A 24,427-nucleotide genomic window follows, 5' to 3' on the forward strand; every position below is an offset into this window, starting at 1 on the left:
TTATGGCTTCCAGTTCTGACAACAGCAGGTCAGAAAATGCTAAGCATATTCCATGAGATTTTTTTGGGGGGGGGGGTGGAAATGTTCCCCAATTTTTTAACAGATTTTTTTTTCTGTTTTTGACAAAAAAATGAAAAATGTTTTGAATTTTTAAATTGTTTTTGGTTTCTGAAAACTGACAAATTTTCAGTGTTTGGTTTTTTAAACAGAACTTTTGGGGTTTTCTTGCTTAAGGTTTTGGACTCTGAAAAATGTTTTAGGTTCTGTACGATTTTGCAAATGGAAAATTTTGAATTCGTTTTTTCTTTGAAAAACTGGAAATTTTTGAAGAAGGTGATTTTTCATTGAAAAAATGTTTCAAACAAAACATTTCAGCCAGCTGTGATTCAAACCATTGGAAAACCCTCTCACACCTCATTCTTAATGATCAAATGGTTCATGTAAACCTTCTCATACTAATCCACTAATGATAATCTGGGAAAATCATTTAAATAGAACACAAATGAAACTGCACTACAGACTCTAGAAATAAGCAAGAGTTTAGATTTATATTAACTCTCATCCAGTCACTCACATACCAGGCAGACTACATAAAGCCATTGAAGCTCAGTGGAAATTGACTTATTAGAACTCCCAAAGAGTTTACGATCTAAGCTCTGAATCTACAATTACACACGTGGGTAACTTTATGCATACGAGCAGTCCCAGTGAACAGACTGAGTCTATTCACGTGCCTAAAGATACTTGTGTGCAAAAGTTTTTTCAGATCCAGGTTCTTGGATTGACTGACTAAGAAATTTAGGGGTTTTGCCCATATTAGGGTTTCCTAAAAATTTTCTGTCAAAACTTTGTTTTTTTTATTTTTTGGCAAGTGCCTGCTTTCCATGGAAAGTGTCAAATTTTCCTCAAAAAAGCTGAACACTTCAGCTGTGCTGCCAAGAGGTGAGACCATGCTGCTTCATGGGAGATGTCATTTTACCAGGAAGCCCAGCCCATAAAGGAGAATAGAGGCATGATACACCTGAAATATAACATCCATGAGGAAAAGAGGTGATTTTTCAGAATAAAAATATTTCATTTTTTGGACAATAGCTTTTGGATTTCAATTTTTTACCAAAACCTCAATATTTATTTGGGGGAGGAAGTGGAGAGAATCTAAACTCCTGTAGTCTACATCACATCATAAATTTCGTCAATATGGTCCAAAACCAGTGATTTTGGGTTCCCCAAACACCTCTCAAATATTCCTTATTTCATAAAATAGTAATCTTTTTAGTCCCCAAGTACCCTATGTTCCACACAAATTTGGCATTCCCTTGCTTTTATTGTTGAAAATTATTCAGTAAGTAAGAATCATGAGACTGAAGTTATAGAGTTACTTGCTATAATGGAATGAATCCCTACCAGATTTTAAGTTTCCTCCATGAATAATTTTTTTTGTCTCTCATTCTGGGTTTTTGTCATACATTCTATTTTCATCAAATTGAGATGTATGAAACACCTTAAAGGGGTCTGATTTTCAGAGGGTGAGTACTCAACATGCTCTGAAATTCTCCCCACTTCAAGTTAGCTCAAGTGAGAGATCTAGAACCACGAGTCATTTTTTTTTTAAATCTTGGGTTCTATTTCTCTGATCCATTTTCATTTTCTGAATGGCATGACAGTGCTGTACATTTTATACACACTTTCAGACAAACTAACAGTTGGCCACGGGAAGCCAGGAAAATCCCTGCTCTTCCCCATATTATATGTTCCCTGGTCCTAAATATTCAATGAATTCCCAGCCAGGAGATTTATTTTTTCTCATCTTTTTCTTGCTATATTTCTTCTATATATTTTCATTATTATCTGCTAAATAGTTGAAATGCTATTTACTTCATTCTACAACTTGTGACCCTTTATATGTTTCCTCCCTACCCACCACTGCCTTAGGAATTCCACCAATAAATCACCACTTTGAAATGTTTCTGTTTTATAGGAGCAAAGAGAACAAACAAATGCACTGATTAATACCCCACGCCTTTTTTTATAGTACAAATGAAAGCTGTTGATCTGTTAACAGAACTACAGTCAAAATGTTCAAATGTAACTTCAATTCTTGTAATACAAGTGACATTTGTAACACATTGTACTCTCAACAACCACATTATATAATCAACTTTGCTAAAATGTACCCCATAGTTCCTTCTTATGTTACAAGACCTGCATGCTGATTAGTAACACATTTAAACATTGTGTGTACGTTGGTAATTTATCATACCTATATTAAAGTGACCACACACAAAAACGAAAAAAAAAAAAAGGAAAGGCAACATATTTAAACAATTTTTGTAAGCAACCAGTTTGACATAATGAGCATTCTAAGACAGTTTACAGACTTAGAAATTCATCTCTGTGTCTAAATTAGAGGCCCCATTCTGCTCCCATTCAAGTCAGGGCTAAATTTGTCTATCTGTCTATCTTGGGGTTTTATACATCATAGTAGCTAAGCCTCTGCAATGTAAAATCAATAACAAAAGTGATATCCCTACAGAATTTCCTGTGGCACGCCTCCCTTTTGGGGATTAAAACTGCTTTGTGTCATTTTTTTTGGTTTTGTTTTGAAATGTTTATTTATTTAGTTATTTATCTGGTTGCTGTGGGTTATGGTTAGGGGGGTTCTCAGTGTTTGAGTATCATTCTGCTCCTTATTATTATTTATATTACACGAGCGTAATATGACATGGACCAGGATCCCATTGTGCTAGATGCTGTACAAACACAAAACAAAAAGATGGTCCCCACCCCTAGGAGTTTGCAATCCAAGCAATGGTGGAACCTCCCAGTTACACTGGCATAAATCTATAAAAACCTCATTTGTGTTAATCCAACCTTCCAGTGGTGTAACAAAGCAGAATTTGACCCAACGGCAAAACTATTGATTTTTTGGTAGTGGGATTGAGCCATCACCCAAGGATGGGGCCTCAATCAGCACATGTATGGTCACTGTCACAATTCTTTTGCATTCAGATAATCAATAGTGATACAATGGTTTGGACTGCTAATGAAAACCTATGCTCATGTAGAAGCTTCCTTGCTTCCAGTGCAATAGCTTGCATGAATAAGAGGATACTACTCATTAATAATAATGATGATCATAAATGTTAAGAGGATTGAGTCTTTCAGCCTTAAAGCAGGATTAAAAACGGAACCTTGTTATGCTTGTCTTTGCTATCTGACAAGGACACCCTTGTACTAATTCTTTAGGAACTGCTAAACCTTTACACTTAGCAAATTTCTGTGAAAGATATACAAGTCCCCTGGGATGCTTTGGCACAGGAGTGTTAAATGCTGCATCTTTATTTTTTAAGTAGGCTTTTCTTTGCTACATAAATACCAAGTCTGCCATATGTACAAAGGTGGATAACCCATGAAAGACATTTACCGGCTCCTTTTACTCCTCAGTCGTTTCCGTATATTCATTACATCCAAGAGAACTCTACCTCACTGCTCTGGTCCTGCTTTGTTTGTTTGTGTTTACGGTACACAGGGCAGTAGGTAAACAAAAAGTGTTTTAGTCACTTTCTGTTCTCAATTAAACCTTTCAGTTACATATTAGGGAACAGAGGTGTGGTAGGACCTTCTGTTTATTTGTGGTTCTTTTAACTGATGTCCAGAGACCTACATTTCATGGTTGTTTGAAAGTTTATGTAACAGTGGAAAGCTGTTAAACAGCAGTTTACCTTCCTCCCTCGCTTTTTTTTTTTTTTTTGCGTGTAAGAGATTTGAAATTAACACTGAGTCTGCAACCAGATTTGAAATTCCCCAGGTTTTGCTTTTCTTCCAGAATTTGTTTCCTATAAAACATGATAAGAGAATTCATGTCACCAAATTTTGAAACCACTTGGAAACTGTGTTTAAAACATCAACTTTTGCGATTTACGTTCTGTTTGGCTCTGGCAAAAAATGAGTTCTGCGATTGTTTTTAATTATTAATGTGGTAACCCTATAAACAGGGAAAGAATTACTTTTACATGGTATTCATAGCATTCATACAAGACAAGGTTTTTAATTACAGAGGAAATGGTTTGCAAACCTTGGCTTTTTTTTTTTCATTTTTCAAAACCTACAATTTTAAAAATTCCTAAATCTTTGTTAAGTCCTTAACATCCCTGAGATCTCTCAGACACTAAAATTTGTTAGAGGTTTTAGTTTCACATGTGACTGAGATCTCCCATTTTTCCTCTAGATTTTGACCCCAATCCTCCCATTGAAGTCAGTGGTAATGTTGCCATTAGAGTTTTTCTGTAGATAAATGCATTGCTTCCCAACAGGGTATATTTCTTTGCTTCTATGAATCTGATTCTGAGTTAAACAATCAAAAATCTCATTTTCAATATGATCATCCCAAGTCACCAGTTCTCAATGTAATTCAAACTTTGTAATATTACATACAGCGTTTTACTTCATTTCTTCTTAAAATCTCAAAGCTAAGAAAGTGAGGAACCAGAAATAGAAAACAATTTAAATATAAGCAAGTCATATAGCACATACATATGGTATTACTTAAAACAGAACAGTATCAAAATACCAGAGTTTTAATGCAAATTATGTATTAGCTTAGTGTCTGAAATTAGCATGAAAGAAAATTCACTTTTTAATTATAATTTTTAAGTGTTTGCTAAATACATTTAAACTTTGGGTTGGAAGACAAAGCCACAATGATTTTGTTCTTGCCAAAAAACAAAGAAAAAAAAAAAGGTGGACTTAAAAAAAATTGCATCCAGGAATTTTACTAGAAAAAAATTTAATGTATAGTAAAATACATGAAAAAAAAAATTCTATGTTGGCTGGAAAATTTTCATGGGACACTCAAATCCCATTAATTCACACTGATCAGTTTAAGGTCAACTGCAAACTACAGAATTATGCAAATTTGGGCCAGAACCTGTAACTGGACCTGTGCCCCAGATCTCACTGATTTCAAGTGAATAAATAAATGAAATATCAAAGATAGCACATAGACAGCACTGTGTTAATTTAATATGATAATTATAGTGTAAGGTACTGTAGTTTTTGTTGTAAAAATAATCAAATTTTAGGATTTTGAGATCTCAGTATAGTACTTTGCTATTAATTTTTCTCAGGCATTTCTGTATGTGAATGATAAGGATGCAGATTAAGGATATGCGGATAGAAATGTGATAAATATGACACACTTAAGGACAATGATGTAAATTATATGTCTGCCCTGAAGTTACTGAAAACTCCAGCACTCTTGGATAGTCATTATTACTGGTCAGACTATCCCTTTTGTTTTCTAACTCTCAAAATATTGGTGAGTGCCAGAGCTTCAAATCCAGTGAAATATTACGCAAACTGGTTTTAATAAACTCTGCTATAGTTGAATTCAATTTATCGTGAAGCAGAATGAAAATCAAATAGCGTTTCAATGCTTTCTGAATGTGCAAACTGCATTTCCAGAGCTATTCGCAGTTTAGAGCCAAGTCATTCTGAGAAAAACAACCATCTGAAATGTCCCACTGTATCATAATTATACAATTCTCCATAGATAATATTTTGATAATTACTTAGCAGTGGAAATAAATGCAGCATCTGAGCAACTAACCCAGGTTCAAATTTAGTTAAGACAAATTTTGTGAGAAAACAGTAATTTGCCATTAATATTTTTATTTTCTTACAACAGGAAAGAAAAAGTACAAAATGGTATAAAAATACATTCATGTCAAAGACCTGATTTGATCAGTTAAAGTGCTGGGATCATTTTCTTCAATATAATTATTTTCTTCAACAAGGTAGCATCATGTCAACACCACTGGAGTCATATTGTTTGCTCTTCCCTGCCGGATGCTGGGTAAACCGTGCAGAAACGATTTAAGATTTCCAGAGTGATTAAGTTCATCTTGAATATCTTCACAGTGTGAATCTGGAAGTCAGGAGTTTACATAATTGTTATAAGTTAGGAAGAATCTTTGTGCCAAGAAAGTCGCACGCAGGCAAACGATCTGTATCCTTCGGAACATGTTATAGGTGGTTCTTACCAAACAAATTCCCAGCTGTAGGTGGGAAAGGAGTTCCAACTCCTTGTCTTTTTGGATTACAGTTTTGTCATTGCATATTCAGAGTGGTGGATTGACCAGTTAAAAAAAGAGACTTTTCCCTTTACCATCTCCATGCCCTTTTAAGTTTGCGAGCATCCATCGGCTCATTGGAAGAGTTGTGGTAGCCTAGAGCTCCCCCTTTAGGTCATTTGGAAGTTGATTAAATTTAAAAAACCTTGGATGAGTTTGAGCCTTATTCTAAATTATATTCTTGTGCAATAAGGGAGCCCAATCCTGTGAAAATACTCAGTGCCATGCAAGATTGAGCCTTTAATAGTTAGCAGATTTGCTAACAATGGACCTGATCCTGCACTCATTAAAACCTATTGCACTATTGTCAGCAACTTTAGTGGGAGCGCATTCAGCAATGGCTACAAATTCCCATATTCTTCATAGCTCTATTTTTTTCTAGTTTTATAGTGATCCTAAAACATTAGCTCTAAAAACAATGTTATCTTACAAAATCTCAACAGAATGCCAGCTAGGGTGACCAGAAAGCAAGTTTGAAAAATTGGGACAGAGGGTAGGGGGTAATAGGTGCCTATATAAGACAAAGCTCCAAATATCAGGACTGTCCTTATAAAATCAGGACATCTGGTCACCCTAATGCCAGTTATTAGAATCAAAAGTTTCTGTGCTGTAGAAAACCCAGAATAGCAGGTAGCTTGCAAAGAACTGTGTGTGGAAAAGGAAGATAACGTAGCCAAAGGGTCCAGTATGTGTTCTTCTCACATGGGTTTGTTTAGCTATAAAATCAGCAGCATTTTTTTATTGTCAGGAATTGTTAGGAATTCTGATTTATAATTTTTATTGGACCAAATTCTGCCCTCAAATACACACACACATCCAACTTTCTTTTAAGACAATCTCAGTAATTTGCACATACCTGAGGGCAGAATTTGACACTGTCTGGAATAGTGGCCTGGAAACAGGACTAGTAAATAGTGCACTTTTGTGAGCCTGTTTCAGTTTACTAATGGTCACATGAAAGAATGTTTAAGAATTAGTATCACAGAGTTTGAGTCTGCTCTCACTGATGTAAACAGGAATAACCCCACTGAAGTCAATGGAATGGCCTAATCCTGATCTCACACCAGTGGAACCCCATTGATTTAAATTGTGTTCATTCTTATTCCCATTAACCCTTTGTACATTTTAGTATGTAAATAAATTTACACATCCAGGCAAATTAAAAGACTACTCATGTGAGTAAAATCACCTGTGTAGTTTAAGGGTTTGCTAGAACTGGTTGAATTTTTTCATTCAAAATGGTTTTTCTGCTAAAAATGACTTTCCTGTCAAAATGGAAAGGTACGTTTCAGATTAATCTTTTGTCAAAAACCTCAAACCCTCAAAAATTACCAATTTTACTGCAATTTTTGGCAACCAAAATATTACTATTTTTTGCCCTATTACGATTTGCCATTTGATTTTGAGTTTGGGTTTTTTCAACAAAAAAATCTGAATGTTTTTGAAGAAAATTTCAAAGAAAACAGAAAGTTCTGGTTTCATTGAAAATTTATGTGACAAGGAAAAAGAAATTCCCATCTGGCAGTATCAAGGTATCACTCTGAAGTAAGGAAAAGCAGCCTCAATCCTGTAGTGCATCTGATGTAATCTTATTTCATTCTAAGGCATCAGTGTGGCATATTTGGCTTTTTTTTTATAACAAGTTAGTAGGGTTTCAGTTAACATCTTCCCTTAATATTTATTCTACAAAATTATCCTGTATTATAGGGATCTTGCATAATTAAAAAACATACATCAAATTAATATATATTATACTTTTTAGATAAATATCCCACTATTCCCTAATATTCTGGGGCTTTTCATTGTTTATATTTGAAGAATAAAAAATGCACCAAAGCCACATTTAATAGTCCCTCGTATACATTTCTAACACAGATGTGTTAAACAGATATTCTCTAGTTCAACTAAAATTTTAGGGTACAGTGTAGGAATTACTGGGTGAATTCAGGAGCACAAACCTCATGATCACCATGATCTCCTCCAGCCTTAAAATCTATTACCTATCATTCAAAAACACACATTCATTTTCCTGCTGTAGATTAAACTTCTGAACTAAATACTCTATTTTTAACTAACTTTTAAAAAGTTACTGTGGAGTGTTCAATGGGGTGTGTAACTTCTATTCAGCATTCTCCTAGCAGAAGTTCCATTCTATTCTTGATTCACTGCATGCTTACTCACTCAGCTATTTACTTCACAAGCTGTTAAATGGCGCCTCCTACCTGCCAGCCAAGGAAAATAGGATTTAAAAGTTTACAGTAGAGTTTCTACTGTGAAATTAGATAAATGAGGTTTGCATTCATTAACATGCCTTGTTTAAAGTCAGTCATTAGGGGGTGCTTGTAAGGGTTCTGCTTTATTCGGGTCCAGATCCAACTGGCTGTGAATGACAATAGAGCCTCACCTTGACTTTCTGTCTGGGACACTCAGCCCTTAAAGGCACAACCCCTGAGATCACACATTTTCCCTTCCAAATAAAAAAGGTAACAATACACTTAAAATCTCCCAACACAGTGTTACAAATATGTATAAGCAACCTAATAACTTAGCTGTCTAACAATAGTCAAGTAGTCTCTGAAGTGCCCTGCATTTTCACTTGAACCTTAGAATATTAGCACTTCTGCTGTCCGGAGGCAGCAAGTCCACTTGTTCTGGTTGTTCCATCCAGGTCCTGGGGCTCTGTTGTCTCAACCGGTGTGGTTCTTGCCCATCTTGGATAAAATGGCGGGCTCAGTACCCTTTATCTCCCTCCCTTCTGGGATCTGGAGAAGGTGTTGCCTTTTCCTCTATAGACTATAGAGTGTGTCTGTCTGCGCTGATAACCTCATTTGTCTGTGAGGCAAGCTGCTATTTGTGACCATTGTGACCCATCTGTGGAAAATACAGCATCGTGTTCATAACGTGGTGGCAGGTCCCAGGACACCAAATTATAGAGGTTTCCCCAGTAACTTAGATATCTGTTGCTAGTAATTCAGGCATACTTGTTTTCAATTTTCTGTTGAACCAAATGTCAGCCAGTGACAATCCAGGCTTCACTGGTGCTAGTCTGTGATGTGCAAAGTTCCCAACAGGAAACAACAGCAAATGCGCCTAGTGCCCTAGCTCTGGCAGGCGCTAGACCAATTCAGGCCTCCTGGCTGATTAGTGGGGAGCTAGCTACCCTTCACAGGTGGAGTACCCAGGGTAGAGGGACGCAGGCCCTCCCACTCCACTGTGTCCCATCCCATGACCCTATTAGTTGTGGGGTATTGTAACCCTAGGTCAGCGGGGATCCGCCTGCAACATGCTGGCCAGTTCACAATAACTTCACAGTTGAACCCTGTTTCGTGTCCCTGGGCTCCTTCCTACCCTCCCCAGTTTGGAGTACCTGGGTTCTGAGGTCATCCTCGGTCTCCCCAGGGTAAACAGCCAATGGCAGTCCTGGCAGTTTGTCAGTGTTGCTGGTCTCTGGCAATTCAGGTAACTCCTCTGGTCAGGCAGCTGTGTCCTTCAGCTCCAGGCCCCGGCAGTAAGGAACAGACATCCTACTCCTCTGGCACCCCTCTCTGTACTGAGCTAGGAGGCTGGCCTTTTATAGTCCAGCTTCCTGTCCTGCCCCTCCACTTCTGGCAGGGCAGCCGCAGGTGGTCTGGTTTTGCCCACCAGGGGGGGATCTCAGGTCTTTCTCCTTCTAACAGGCTGGGAGGCTGTGCCTCCTCGCTATACACTTTTCAAGATGAGAATTAGTGAAATTCACACAGGTTTAGAGGGGCTTGCACAAGACCCTACACAAAAGGTAAGCCTCACAATGTCTGTGTGTGTGTGTGTGTGTGTGTGTGTGTGTGTGTGTGTGTGTGTATACGTGCATACAAGTAGGTCGGCTATGTATGTAAGCCTCTATTCACCCTTACACATTGCAGAGGAAACATGTTTAATAGATTAGGATGAGTCAAAATTTTCAACCAGAACTCTTTTTCCACAGAAAATTGGGCTTTTGACCAAAAAAAAAGAGAAAATGACTGCTTTTTGCAGAAAATTTCGGGGGGGGGGGGTTTGCCAGAAAACCAAATGTCTCAAAACTAAAATACCTGTTGTGATGCTTCATGGCTGTTGTCATTCAGTTTACTCATGTTCCCAATGTCCTCTACGGGCTGAGCTCTCCAGCCAGATAAAGTCTCCCATGTTTCACTAAAGCCAGGGACTTCCATGATGCAACCTCTTCCCTTCACCATGAAAGGAGACTGTGGTGCTTCGTGGGATATGCAGTCTGATCAGGGAACCCAGCCTAGAGAATGGGAGAATGAATCACATAAACGCCTCAAAAAAAACCACCCTTTTTTGTGCCAGCTCTAATATAGATAGATATAAATGTAGATTTGTATATGTATGAACATTTTAGCAGAGAAAAGACAGCCCACATATTTTTGTAGACTATTTTACTCTTCTGGCTGGCCATTTGCAAGTGAGTGCTGCTGCTTCCTTGGTGCTGGAAAAAATCACAGTCATCTTAAAATCCAGGCAATTTGAAATGAAATGAAATAAATAGTAGCTTCAATTACTACGTCTACACCTGACTCTCTGCCAGTTTTTATGGTTTCACAATGATAATTTCCTAATTTTTAAATTGTTTTCTCTAGTGCTCTGTGAAAGAGGCACCCAAAGGACACAGGAAACCAACTATATTTAAACCAGTGAAAGTGGTTATAAAAAAAGTGACATCAAATGCAGAAAGTAAGAAACATTTTTTCTCTAATTACTTTCAGTTATAATAGTTTTAGGTGTTGTAATAAGAGAAAGTAAAGTATTATCAAATAAGAGCTGGATTCAATGATTTCCTTTTAACTTGGCTGTATTGCACATACTGAGCTTTTTGCTTGTTAACTGAGTAGTTTAATATATATTTTAGATAGGTTGCTAAGACCCCATCCTCTGAAATTTTTTATGGCATTTGTAAACAAGTTACTAGCGTGGCTGACTTTAGCCACTGTTTGTGTCCTTTAGTAGCTGTGGCAGTTAACAGTATCAGCATTTCACTTCGACTGGATGTGTTGGTTGATGTATGGTTGTCCTCCTGGAATTAGTTCAGCATGGTGTTTTGGGTTTGTTTGGTTGGTTGGTTTGTTGATTGGTTGTTTTGGGGAAGGTTGCATTAGCAGTATAAATAGAATTCCCTACCTAATGCCAGATTCAGGAAAGCAGCCCTGCTGAGGACAGCACTTTAAGCACATTCGGTTATTTTTTAAGGTTAACTTAAAGTTAAACAGGGGTTAAAGTATTATTCTGAATCAAGGATTATGTTTGTATAATCAGTTGGACTAGCTTCCTTCCTCCCAGATCTCAGTACTGTATGCCTATCCATACTGTATGCTGTATCATAGCCTGGAGATTTTTTTCAAATGCTTTGGCATTTCATCTTCTGTAATGGAGCTCTGATAGAACAGATTTGTCTCCCCATACAGCAATTAGATCTAGTTTCTCCCGTACGGTCCATGCTGGAGCTCTTTTTGGATTTGGTACTGCATCGCCACCCATGCTGGTAAGAGCTCCACGCTGGGCAAACAGAAAATGAAATTCAAAACTTTGCGGGGCTTTTCCTGTCTACCTGGCCAGTGCATCCGAGTTCAGATTGCTTTCCAGAGCGGTCACAGTGGTGCACTGTGGAATACCGCCCGGAGGCCAATACCGTGGATTTGCGGCCACACTAACCCTAATCCGATATGATAATACCGATTTCAGTGCTACTCTTCTTGTCGGGGAGGAGTACAGAAACCGGTTTTAAGAGCCCTTTATATCAATATAAAAGGCCTCATTGTGTGGACGGGTGCAGGGTTAAATCGGTTTAACTCTACTAAAATCGGTTTAAACGCGTAGTGTAGACCAGGCCTCATTGACTTCAGTGGGAATTGAGAGCACTTCCTTGCAAGATCCTAACCTGGGTGCTGGGAGGACATGCAACGATTAGCATTAGCAGCATGTTGGGCAAGGCACTCTAAGATGTCCTAGTATAACATATATGGAATATGCAGTGTAGCAAACGGTAGGGGAGGAGTGCTATGTTTAGTAATTCAGCATTTAGATAGTCTCAATTAAGATTTGAAGCTCACAAACCACTGGAGTGAATGGAAAGGAGAATGAATAATGTTCCTAAGGCTACTATTTTACTGTAATCAATTTTCTGCAGGGTGGTTTCATGGGGCTACATCACATCAGATTACATTGTGATGATTGTATATTTACAATGTAAAAAAGATCATCCTATTTTCTTTAAATACCCATTTATAATTTTCAAAATATTGCAGAATGCTGCACACACTGCAGAAAACCATAAAACCCCCAAAATGTTTTCATAGCAGCAGCCGGAGGATTTTGCTGGGGGTGCTTCAATAAGACATTTACTATCTTTATCGTTCACATTTTCCCAGTGTTAGCAGATGTACTTTTCAGTAGGGAGCAGGTTAATTACACTAAGCAACATTCCTAGCAGTAAAGACTCCGTTGCTCACTCAGGCCTTGCCTACATTAGGGAAAACTTTCTAAAAACTTCCAACCCTTTCTGCCAGTCTTTTTCACAGGAGTGTTTAAAAAACGTTTTTCAAAATTTCCTGCTAAAATAATTAGTCTCTCAACAAACAACTAAAACTGAAAACCAAAAAAGATTCTGTTTTTTAACTGTTTTCTGTTTGTTTGTTTGTTTTTTAAAGGTTTTCTGTAAGTCTTCAGGTTGAAACCAAACAAAGTTTGAGCACAAAAGGAAATCTTTCCAGCCAGTTAGGAGCAGCAGGAAATACAGTGACAATGGACACAATTGCAGCTTTAAATGGAGGTTCCATTGTGCATACAGCCTCTTCACATACATCATGCATCATCTACTCCCTTTTCCCTTATGGTGAAATCCTGGTCCTATTGAAGTGGCTGGGAGTTTTGTGAGTGGCTTCAGTGGGTCCAGGGTTTCATCTGTCTTTAATTAGGTGAAATATGAATAGATGCTGCATGAGAACTGGCATCCAAGATCAGAACCATAATCCATCTAGCCTAGTATCCTGTGACTGACATTGGCCTTACCAGCTGCTTCAGAGGCAAATTCAATAAACTTTGCAGTTATGGAATAACCTGGCCATAGCGAAAGTTTCCTTAATCCTTTTTAAACTCCTACTATGCTCTTGGCCTCTACAATATTTTGTGGCAATGAGTTCCACTGGTGAATTACAGGTTGTGTAAAAATATTTTTTATCAGTTTCAAATTTCCTGTTCTTCAGTTTCATTCAATGTCTCCTTGTTGTCCATAAATCCTGATTGTGAAGTTATGTTGCAATGAGAAACATCATTGCTTATGTTGCAACTGCCAGTCGGTGGTAGAATGTTAGCTAACTAAATTGTATGTGTGGGTGAATGGAGAGCATCAGGGTCCACTCAAGTTGACCTCCCCTTAGCAACACCATTCAATTGCCAAAAGTGTCCAGCAGGACAGACCACCCAAAAGCATGACTCCTGCATGTTAACAATTAAAATAAGTTTCAAAAAAATTAATAATGGAAGAACCACAGACATTCTGTATTCATTCCCTCACACATGAATTACGAGGTGATCCTTCACTTACATGGATATTTCTGATATCACACTTCCCAAGCTGTAATGTGGCCTGCTTTCTATATTTACTTAACACAGGATGGCTGGCAGCAAATAACACATGAATTAGTCATAGCACATAAATTGTAGGTGGCAGAAAGAAGTGAATCCATGGGCTGGGCATGGGAATAGCTAAGGAATGGAAATAAGAAGTGATCACCCTAATGTGTCATATCTGTACTGCCCCAGCGTGTTGGAGAAGAAGTTTGCTGAGTTGCCTGTACATTTTGTCAGCTGCTCTTGCTCATAAGGTTTGAGAGGTATATCTGACATGCTTTTGCACATTGGGCAGCAACTTACTCCATAGCATCCCCCTAGATTTCAGTGCGGCTGTTTGCAAAGTAAAGTGCTGCTCATCGTATGTCAGGGTGATAGAATCTGTGCTTTGCTCCTACCCTCTGTAGGTCATATATATTAAACACCACAACAGGTCAGGTAAATACATTTTTTCAGACGGGAATATAAATGGTCTGAAGTGTCCTGATCTTACTGCTTTGAGACAGCAACAGTAGTTCCCAGAGCCATCTTTGTGGCCTAGCTACAATGACCTTGAGCAGCTGAAGAAAGGGGGAGCTTCTTACTATTGATCCAACAAGAAGACGTTTGGATCCACTGTTAGCGCACACCGGAGAATTCAGCTAGTGGCCGAGCAATAGTTCCTAAATGACCATGCACTATTTCTCAGTGCTCTCATGCATCAGCAGGCTTGAAAGCAAGGTCTCTCCCACTGTGTTATCCTGAGAACTAAGCAGGAATCCTTCCCTGCTGCTTCAGAAGTACACTGGGGAGAAGACACAGTCTGGCTGCATCTACCTACACTAGAGAACTGAACCACTGATGCACTTGCCTCTGTTCCACTTGCACTGTATTCAGAAGAAGCCTCCTATCAGATCGATCTGCCTGCCTATAAAGGAGCTCATTGCAGGATGGTGCCCTCACAGAAGTTGTTGCTGGAAAACAAGCATTCAAATGAGCTCTACTCTGTGTGTGTGTGTGTGTGTGTGTGTGTGTGTGTCTGTGTGTGTGTGTGTGTGTGTGTGTGCGCGCCACTGATTGTCAGTTAAACAGCATGCAGGGAATTCACTCAGTAGAGTACAGAACGTAGGACAGACAGGCCATGTAGGTAGTGACTGTCTGCTTGGAAATTAGGGATGGAAGAGAGGGGATGGATTTACAAAATTTTACAAAGACGCAGATAATTTTTAACTGCAAATAGGCTAATTCTGGCACCCTGACTTTGCCTTGAAAACTTGGGAAGTCATGGTTTTTGCACGCCTTTGATGTGAAATAGTCATTTTGCTGAAAATTTTCAAAAAGCAACCTTTGGATGGTTGTGATTTTGCATGAAATGGAAAAAAGGTTGAAAAACTGTGTGTGTGTGAGGGGGAGGGATGGCAAAATTCCAGACTGAAAATATAAAACTAGGAGACGGTTAGATGCTTTCCTGCACCACTGTGCATCCAACACATTGGGTCAGATGTTCAGCTAGCATGAATTTGCCTAGCCTCATTGGCTTCCGCAGAGCTACAATTTATGCCAGCTGAGGACTGACCTAGTATTATGTTCTTTTTCAAAGTATTTCTTACCAGGACATTGTTGCTATCATTATGTCAGAAGTCATCAGGTGGCACTGGTCATACAGGCTTACGTTTTTTTTCCTGAGGGAGAGCAATATACAGTCTTTGAAGAAAGGGTGCATTGTTGGTAGCATTGTGATGTAAATCTTTTAAGGGGAGCTATTACAAACAGCAAGAGAGTTTGCTCTTTGTCTTCATCAGTTAGCTAAAGTCTGTTTGGTTGGTTGGTTGTTTGAAGGACCGTGTGCTGTGGCTGGCAGTTGGAGGCTGTGAGCTTCAAAGGAAGGTTTGAAAGCTCGAAGCCTCTGGTAATTGGCTGAGCCTTAATCAATGGGCGGGACATTAACTCAGGCCAGGACTTTATAAAGCCACGCACAAGCAAACAGGGGCTGCTAACAGGGAGTTTTGCAAGGGAGTTTGGAAAGGGAGTGGGGAGGGAGTAGGGGTCCCTTGTCTCTCCCACCTGTTCCCCTATAATCCCCTTAAAACCTATAATCCAAACCATATTCCAAAACCCCTTTCTTTAAACCACCCTTTCATTAACTAGGAGACAATGCAGGCAGAAGCCCAGCAGCAGATTGGGGGCTATCCAGTTTATTGCGCTGAGTGTAGCATGTATGATTACCTACCTTGTGGGCGGGTGGCATATGTGTGCAGACGGTGCAAGGAGCTCCTGGCCCTCAGAGACCACGTACAGACTTTGGAGGCCAGGGTGGCGGAACTGGAGGAGCTAAGAGAGGCAGAGAGGTATGTTGATGAGGCTTTCTGGGACACTGTAGAATTGTCCCACCTCTGCTCAGACAGCCTCTGTGCTGTTCAGGAGGAAGAAAGGCCCAGGGAAGCAGAGCAGTCAGTGGGAGAAAAGGAAAACCTTCCCATAGTTGGGACCCTCCTTCCAGATGGTGCTGGGGTTGCCTCTTGCACTGAGGTTACCTCTCTGGGGGAGGGAACTCCAGTCGCTAGGAAAAGGCAGGTGTTAGTAATGGGAGATTCGATCATTAGAAACATAGCTAGCTGGGTTTGTGATGACCGGGAGAACCGTACGGTGACTTGCCTGCCTGGTGTGAAGGTTGCAGATCTCTGGAGGCATCTAGACAGACTTATGTGTGTCTGAGACCAATGCAGTTTTGAGTAAGTTTTTGATCGAGTAAGGAAAATCAAAACGTGACAGATTGTAAGTTCAAAACCACGTGGCCATTTATTGATGGGAGATAAGTTGCAACTTGGGCTGGGGAGGAGCACTTTTACTAACTAACAATACTATTAGAACAAGAATCTACACACAACTTGAAACAATCTATTTGCATCCAACAACAAATCAAACAATCTATAATTAACTGCTTACTAAAATCCAGAACAGATACACAAAAACTAAATAAACTGTGCGCACACTAACCAAATAATGTAAAATACAGCAATTAACCACAATAGCAATTAATACAACAATTTAACTCTCATATACTATATACACAACTTTGCACCAAATAACAACAATATATACAGTTCTGTACCAAATAAGGGAAGGAAAAAGAGAAGAGGCTAAGCAAACAGAATTTTCACAGAAATTAAAATGCAAATACCACACTCCAGGCACAGCTAACCAGCAGTACAAACACCAAGGACATGACGAAGTGGCGGGAAATAATCCTAACACGACATGACACAAGCCGGCAAATATGCAGGAGACCCTTCTAGCTGGAAGGGGAATCCAGGCCTTCCAGCTAACATGCGGATACTCCTGCAGATCTTGGCACGACACATGGTTTTATTCGAAAGCTCTCTTACTCTTGTCAGCATCTGATTGATCCCTAGCTCCTTTGCCTTCCAGGTTCCAAGCTGCAGCCCTCCATGTAAACAGGATCTGCACACGGCACACTACCCTTATGAACATGGCACGCTGGTATTTTTGCACAAGGCACTAGCCTGACCCCTAGGTGACCAAGCAAAAAGAGCGGGAAAATGCACACGGCACTATAATGTAGCACACCGCACTACGGTGTTGCACACGGTACCAATGTGACCTTTTGACCGACAATTGACCATACAGACGCCATGTCTGAGCATAGGCTTAGGGCTGCAACAATGTGTAGTGCTGGGGAGGAACTGGTGGTCGTGGTACATGTAGGTACCAGTGACATAGGGAAGGGTAGGAGAGATGTCCTGGAAGCCAAATTTAGGCTACTAGGGAAAAGACTGAAATCCAGGTCCTCTATGGTGGCATTCTCAAAAATGCTCCCAGTTCCACGCACAGGGCCAGGTAGGCCGGCAGAGCTTCAGAGTCTCAATGCATAGATGAGACGATGGTGTAGAGAGGAGGGGTTTACGTTCATTGGGGAAACTTTTGGGATGGGGGGAGTCTATATAGGAGAGATGGGCTCCACCTAAACCAAAGTGGAACCAAACTGCTGGCACTAAACATTAAAAAGGTTGTAGAGCAGTTTTTAGGAGATGGGGGAAATCTGACTGCTGCAGAGGAGCATGTGGATCAGACACAGACTTCTCTTAGGGGAGAGTCTGATGATAGAGAATCTCCAGGTTATAGTCAGGAACAGAGGACGGAAGAGGATAATGTAAGGGCCGGACCAGATGATAAACAGTCACATAAAAAAGAATCTGGCACATCAGAAAAGGGCAGACAAATAAACAGGGACAAGTTTTTAAAGTGCTTGTACACAAATGCTAGAAGTCTAAATAATAAGATGGGTGAACTAGAGTGCCTGGTGATAAAGGAGGATATTGATATAATAGGCATCACAGAAACCTGGTGGACTGAGAGCAATCAATGGGACACAATCATTCCAGGGTACAAAATATATCAGAAGGACAGAACAGGTCATGCAAGGGGAGGAGTGGCACTATATGTGAAAGAAAATGTAGATTCAAATGAAGTAAAAATCTTAAGCGAATCCACATGTTCCATAGAATTGCTATGGATAGAAATTTCATGCTCTAATAAAAATATAACATTAGGGATCTATTATCGACCACCTGACCAGGACAGTAATAGTGATGATGCAATGCTAAGGGAAATTAGAGATGCTATCAAGATTAAGAGCCCAATAATAGTGGGGGATTTCAATTTAACCCCATATTGACTGGGAACATTTCACTTCAGGACGAAATGCAGAGATAAAATTTTTCGATACTTTAAATGACTGCTTCATGGAGCAGCTGGTACGGGAACCCACAAGAGGAGAGGCAAGTCTAGATTTAATCCTGAGTGGAGCACAGGAGCTGGTTCAAGAGGTAACTATAGCAGGACCGCTTGGAAATAGTGACCATAATACAATAGCATTCAACATCCCTGTGGGGGGAAGAACACCTCAACAGCCCAGCACTGTGGCATTTAATATCAAAAGAGGGAACTATACAAAAATGAAGGGGTTAGTTAAACAAAAGTTAAGAGCTACAGTGACTAAAGTGAAATCCCTGCAAGTTGCATGGGCCCTTTTTAAAGACACCGTAAGAGGCCCAACTTCAGTGTATACCCCAAATTAAGAAACACAGTAAAAGAACTAAAAAAAAGGGCCACCGAGGCTTAACAATCATGTAAAAGAAGCAGTGAGAGATAAAAAGACTTCCTTTAAAAAGTGGAAGTCAAATCCTAGTGAGGCAAATAGAAAGGAGCACAAACACTGCCAGCTTAAGTGCAAGAGTGTAATAAGAAAAGCCAAAGAGGAGTTTGAAGAACGGCTAGCCAAAAACTCCAAAGGTAATAACAAAATGTTTTTTAAGTACATCAGAAGTAGGAAGCCTGCTAAACAACCAGTGGGGCCCCTTGACGATCGAAACACAAAAGGAACGCTTAAAAATGATAAAGTCATTGCAGAGAAACTAAATGGATTATTTGCTTCAGTCTTCACAGCTGAGGATGTTAGGGAGATTCCCAAACCTGAGCCAGCTTTTGTAGGTGACAAATCTAAGGAACCATCACAGATTGAAGTGTCACTAGAGGAGGTTTTGGAATTAATTGATAAACTCAACATTGACAAGTCACCGGGACCAGATGGCATTCACCCAAGAGTTCTGAAAGAACTCAAATGTGAAGTTGCTGAACTATTAACTAAGGTTTGTAACCTGTCCTTTAAATCGGCTTCGGTGCCCAATGACTGGAAGTTAGCTAATGTAATGCCAATATTTAAAAAGGGCTCTAGAGGTGATCCCGGCAATTACAAACCGGTAAGTCTAACGTCAGTATCGGGCAAATTAGTCGAAACAATAGTTAAGAATAAAATTGTCAGACACATAGAAAAACATAAACTGTTGAGCAATAGTCAACATGGTTTCTGTAAAGGGAAATTGTGTTTTACTAATCTATTAGAGTTCTTTGAAGGGGTCAACAAACATGTGGACAAGGGGGATCCAGTGGACATAGTGTACTTAGATTTCCAGAAACCCTTTGACAAGGTCCCTCACCAAAGGCTCTTATGTAAATTAAGCTGTCATGGGTTAAAAGGGAAGGTCCTTTCATAGATTGAGAACTGGTTAAAAGACAGGGAACAAAGGGTAGGAATTAATGGTAAATTCTCAGAATGGAGAGGGGTAACTAGTGGTGTTCTCCAAGGGTCAGTCCTAGAACCAATCCTATTCAATTTATTCATAAATGATCTGGAGAAAGGGGTAAACAGTGAGGTGGTAAAGTTTGCTGATAATACTAAACTGCTCAAGATAGTTAAGACCAAAGCAGATTGTGAAGAACTTCAAAAAGATCTCACAAAACTAAGTGATTGGGCAACAATATGGCAAATGAAATTTAATGTGGATAAATGTAAAGTAATGCTCATTGGAAAAAATAACCCCAACTATACATACAATATGATGGGGGCTAATTTAGCTACAAGAAGTCAGGAAAAAGATCTTGGCATCATCGTAGATAGTTCTCTGAAGATGTCCACGCAGTGCTCAGAGGTGGTCAAAAAAGCAAACAGGATGTTAGGAATCATTAAAAAGAGGATAGAGAATAAGACAGAGAATATATTATTGCCCTTATATAAATCCATGGTACGCCCACATTTCGAATACTGTGTACAGATGTGGTCTCCTCACCTCAAAAAAGATATTCTAGCACTAGAAAAGGTTCAGAAAAGAGCAACTAAAATGATTAGGGGTTTGGAGAGGGTCCCATATGAGGAAAGATTAAAGAGGCTTGGCCTCTCCAGCTTGGAAAAGAGGAGACTAAGGGGGGATATGATAGAGGTATATAAAATCATGAGTGATGTTGAGAAAGTGGATAAGGAAAAGTTATTTACTTATTCCCATAATACAAGAACTAGGGGTCACCAAATGAAATTAATAGGTAGCAGGTTTAAAACAAATAAAAGGAAATTCTTCTTCACACAGTGCACAGTCAGCTTGTGGAACTCCTTACCTGAGGAGGTTGTGAAGGCTGGGACTATAACAATGTTTAAAAAGGAACTGGATAAATTCATGGTGGCTAAGTTCATAAATGGCTATTAGCAGGAAGGGTAAAGAATGGTGTACCTAGCCTCTGTTCATCAGAGGATGGAGATGGATGGCAGGAGAGAGATCACTTGATCATTGCCTGTTAGGTTCACTCCCTCTGGGGCACCTGGCATTAGCCACTGTCGGTAGACAGATACTGGGCTAGATAGACCTTTGGTCTGACCCAGTACGGCCGTTCTTATGTTCTTAAAGTCAAATCAGTGGGCAGAATTCTTCCTGAGAACTGTATGTTGCCATTTGGGATGAGATTCCCAAAAGTAGGGATTGCCTGAATGCTGTTTGTGACCACCTCTGTTCAAGGTCTAGTTAATGTGGTGTCAATAAACAAGTTATACTAAGAAAATACCCTAACTCTGCATCATGAATTTCTCCTCCAACAGGAAACAAAATAGTAGGCTTTGAAATGTGTTGCCTTTCAACAGAGCGGGTCACAGTATCAAGATGTTTGTTGGATAACAGATTTATTTATTTATGTGGGGATGGAAATAACTATTTCCAAACCATATACATTAATAAATAAAAACAGTTCCTAATTTAAGTGGGTAAAGATAGGAGACCCCTTGAAAGGTTACAAGTCTGAATATTGTTTGGATAAGCATCCCAGATTTTGGATGCTTAACCATACTGATTCTGAACCCCTGAATCTGCAAAGCTGGGCTGCAGATCTCGTGAGAACAACTTTCTCTGGAGATTTTTTGTTATTTCCTACCTCTGGTCATGCTTGAAAGTACTGCAAGAACACATCTTCCATCCCCCTCACCCCAACAAACACATAGAGTGATCAGCACTGCTGGGTCCAGCCATAGCTAGAACTGGACACAATAGAAAAAACAGTATTTGACTAAAACAGAAAAAATAAAAAATACCAATCTAAAAGACTTATTTACGTTTAGGGCAAAGGTTCAGAGTTGGTTCATATATCATCTGGTGTGTTTCTCTCTCATTTTATACATGAGTCAAGACAGAAATGAGTTATTTTTCTGGAGGTAAAATTTTTGTTAGTATTGTTCCAGGCATTGCAGTTATACAGTGTGTGTATGGGTGTATATATATATATATTTGTGAGCTGCTGTCTATATGTTCTCAGAGTCTCACATACACTCTCTACATAATCCTTTATACATTTTTGTATTTCTGCTCCAGTTTTCCTGTCACCTGCTGGCAGAAAATGCCTTAGAATTGACAAGTCACTTTGAAGCTGTTGAATTGCAGCTTCTGACTCCAATACTCTGCCAGCACACATTCAACCAGCCTGCAGTCATCAGTAGCTGGCTTTCTGCTGTTCTGAAGCTTCAAATTAAATTGCTGTTGAGACTCCGTGACATAAATTAAGAACAGAAAAACCAGTTTTAAACTCATGGCTCTGAAGAAATCAGCAAACGAGTTCTATTTTGGCAGCCTGCTGCTCACAAGTCAGAAAATACAACAGCAAAGCAAATCACGTGTCCACTGTGTGTTTTATAACCCCATTCAGACTAAGCCATCTTGTAGGCACATGCTTGACTATTTTTAGTGGCTCTGCTCCCAAAATTATGGCAAAGTCCTTTAGCACTGGCTAATCCCTCCAGGCTGCTTGAAAAGTAGCAAGAGATGTCAGTTGCTGGAATTTTGACTGAAGCTAATAATACCTGGATTTCAGATTTGCTGCACAGATTTGCCAAGGTGCAATAAATTCAGCTCTCTGACAACAAGCTGAGTCACTGATTACAGCCTTCAGCCTTGAGAACACAGCATTTTATTTTGTTTTTGTTTTTTTTTTTGGTTTGTTTTCATCACCATTGCTACAGCCTTGCCTAAAATGCATGTCAGAGCTTTCCAGTGTATCCATTTGGGAATCAAACATTTCTCTTTCCATTCCAAACAGGCATTGTGACATATCCCGAGAACCTGTAATTGACACAGCCCATCAGTCATAGAAACATCCCACTAAAATTAGCAGCAGCTTTTCATCCTCATGCCTCGGTCCATATGTAGAACATACAACACTGATTTTTCTTTTCTTGGCACGTAACCTCGTCTTTCCGGTACTTTGGTTCCAGACCTTCATGAGCCATGCAGGTGGCTTTTGTTGCTCCACAGCTCATATTCTTGACAGTTACTGCATCTATACAATACTTCTGTATTCATCCAGGCTGAAACATTCTCACAAACAGTTACTTAAGATTACCGGCATTAGCACATAAATATAATAGTAATTAATAATACTTTGGCTTCTTGAAAGTCCCCAGGGCAGCTTGGTATAGCACTTTTTCAACAGCACCAAAAAGGCTAACAACTAGGCTTTTCTCCTTTGTTTTTGAACTTTATTTGGTCTAAGCTTAGTTTCTTAAATTGTATTGGAAAGGTAGATGATTCACAATAATACTTGCGGCTTTCACTTGTAGGACCCAATATATTCAGGAATGGCCTCTCCTTTTGGGTTGCCTCCATTTTTGGATGCCCAACTTGAGATCATTAGGGCCTGATCTTCAGAGGTGCTGAGCCCTCACAGCTCTCACTTAAGCCAATGGAAACTGGGAATATTCAGTCTCTCTGAAAATCAGATTCATGCTGGGCATCCAAAAGTAGAGATCATTTTGAAAAGGCACCCCAGGTCATCATCTTGAATCTTGAATCTAAATTGGTAGCAAGTAGTGACCAAAGACATTATCATCTGATCTCTATCCCATATGAAATGAGTGGTCTGAGTGCAGAAGAGAGGTTTTCACAGGACAAAACCCACCATCCACCCTGGAATCCTTATTTGCTGCCTCAGCATGAAGGCTGAGCACTGAATGGATGTTGGACTCTTACCTTCCCATGAAGTGATCACCCCTGGTCAGGGGTAAGGTGCATTGGCTTGCATGTTCAACAGCAGAAGGTCTTACAGAATATTATAAGCAACTTACTGATCGATTGGAACCTTAACGTTTGATTAGCCTTTTCTTACAACATCTATTAATCATTTAGGAGCCATATTATTCATAGTTTTTAAGTCCATAAGAGACCTTTTTGATCATTTAGGTGTAAATTTCACTTTACCAATTGTACCAATACATTTCTGAGTGAGAGCACACAGTGAGCGAACTTAGAAACCCAAGAGTTCTCTTCAGGTTCTTTCCTAAAGAGAAATTGGATCTTCTCTTGTTTTTCTTGAACAAATGCACTTTTTTTCTACACACTCTCCCTATTTTTGCCAAGGTGTTTAGAAATGGTAAAGCTGGAAACTGAAGAATGCTGGCAGCACTGATTGCGGCAGCATGCTTACTCCTGTGGTATTTTCCCAACAGCTGTTTCTGCTTCCCTGTAATTTGTTCAGGATTTGCATCAGGACCCTTGAGTTCACCTTCTGAAAAACATTTATTTTTTCGGAGGGAAAATGCTTTTGCACTGCTTTTTTAAAACGAGAGCAGTTCGCCACTGGATTGAAAGCAAATTAGTGCGATGTTTGCAATAACGTTGGTATGTTTGTTTCCCAGGCATGTTCCTGACACTCACTATTATTTTTTTTCTACAAGAAAATGGCAGACAGGTGGCGTGGAAATCACACTAAGCAAAGAGCCCCCTCAATACAGACAGGTTTGACTTTTCTAAGTGAATCAGCACTCCATCTTCCAAGGTTCTAAGAACCTGACTTCTGGTCACAGTCCCTCACAAGACTTTGCAGGGTTG

General features: G+C 39.6%; 1 long non-coding RNA gene across 1 annotated transcript in view; it reads left to right on the forward strand.

The window, feature by feature from the left end:
• The window catches only part of LOC115648164, a 31,614-nt gene extending 18,455 nt beyond the window's left edge, over positions 1 to 13,159 (forward strand). Inside the window, exons 5-6 of the long non-coding RNA XR_003999476.1 lie at positions 10,748 to 10,841; positions 12,812 to 13,159. This is a non-coding gene — a long non-coding RNA (uncharacterized LOC115648164). The remainder of the gene's footprint in view (positions 1 to 10,747; positions 10,842 to 12,811) is intronic.
• The last annotated feature ends 11,268 nt before the right edge of the window (positions 13,160 to 24,427 follow it).

This window comes from Gopherus evgoodei, chromosome 3 (genome assembly GCF_007399415.2).
Source record: "Gopherus evgoodei ecotype Sinaloan lineage chromosome 3, rGopEvg1_v1.p, whole genome shotgun sequence".
NCBI classification, from domain to species: domain Eukaryota; kingdom Metazoa; phylum Chordata; order Testudines; family Testudinidae; genus Gopherus; species Gopherus evgoodei.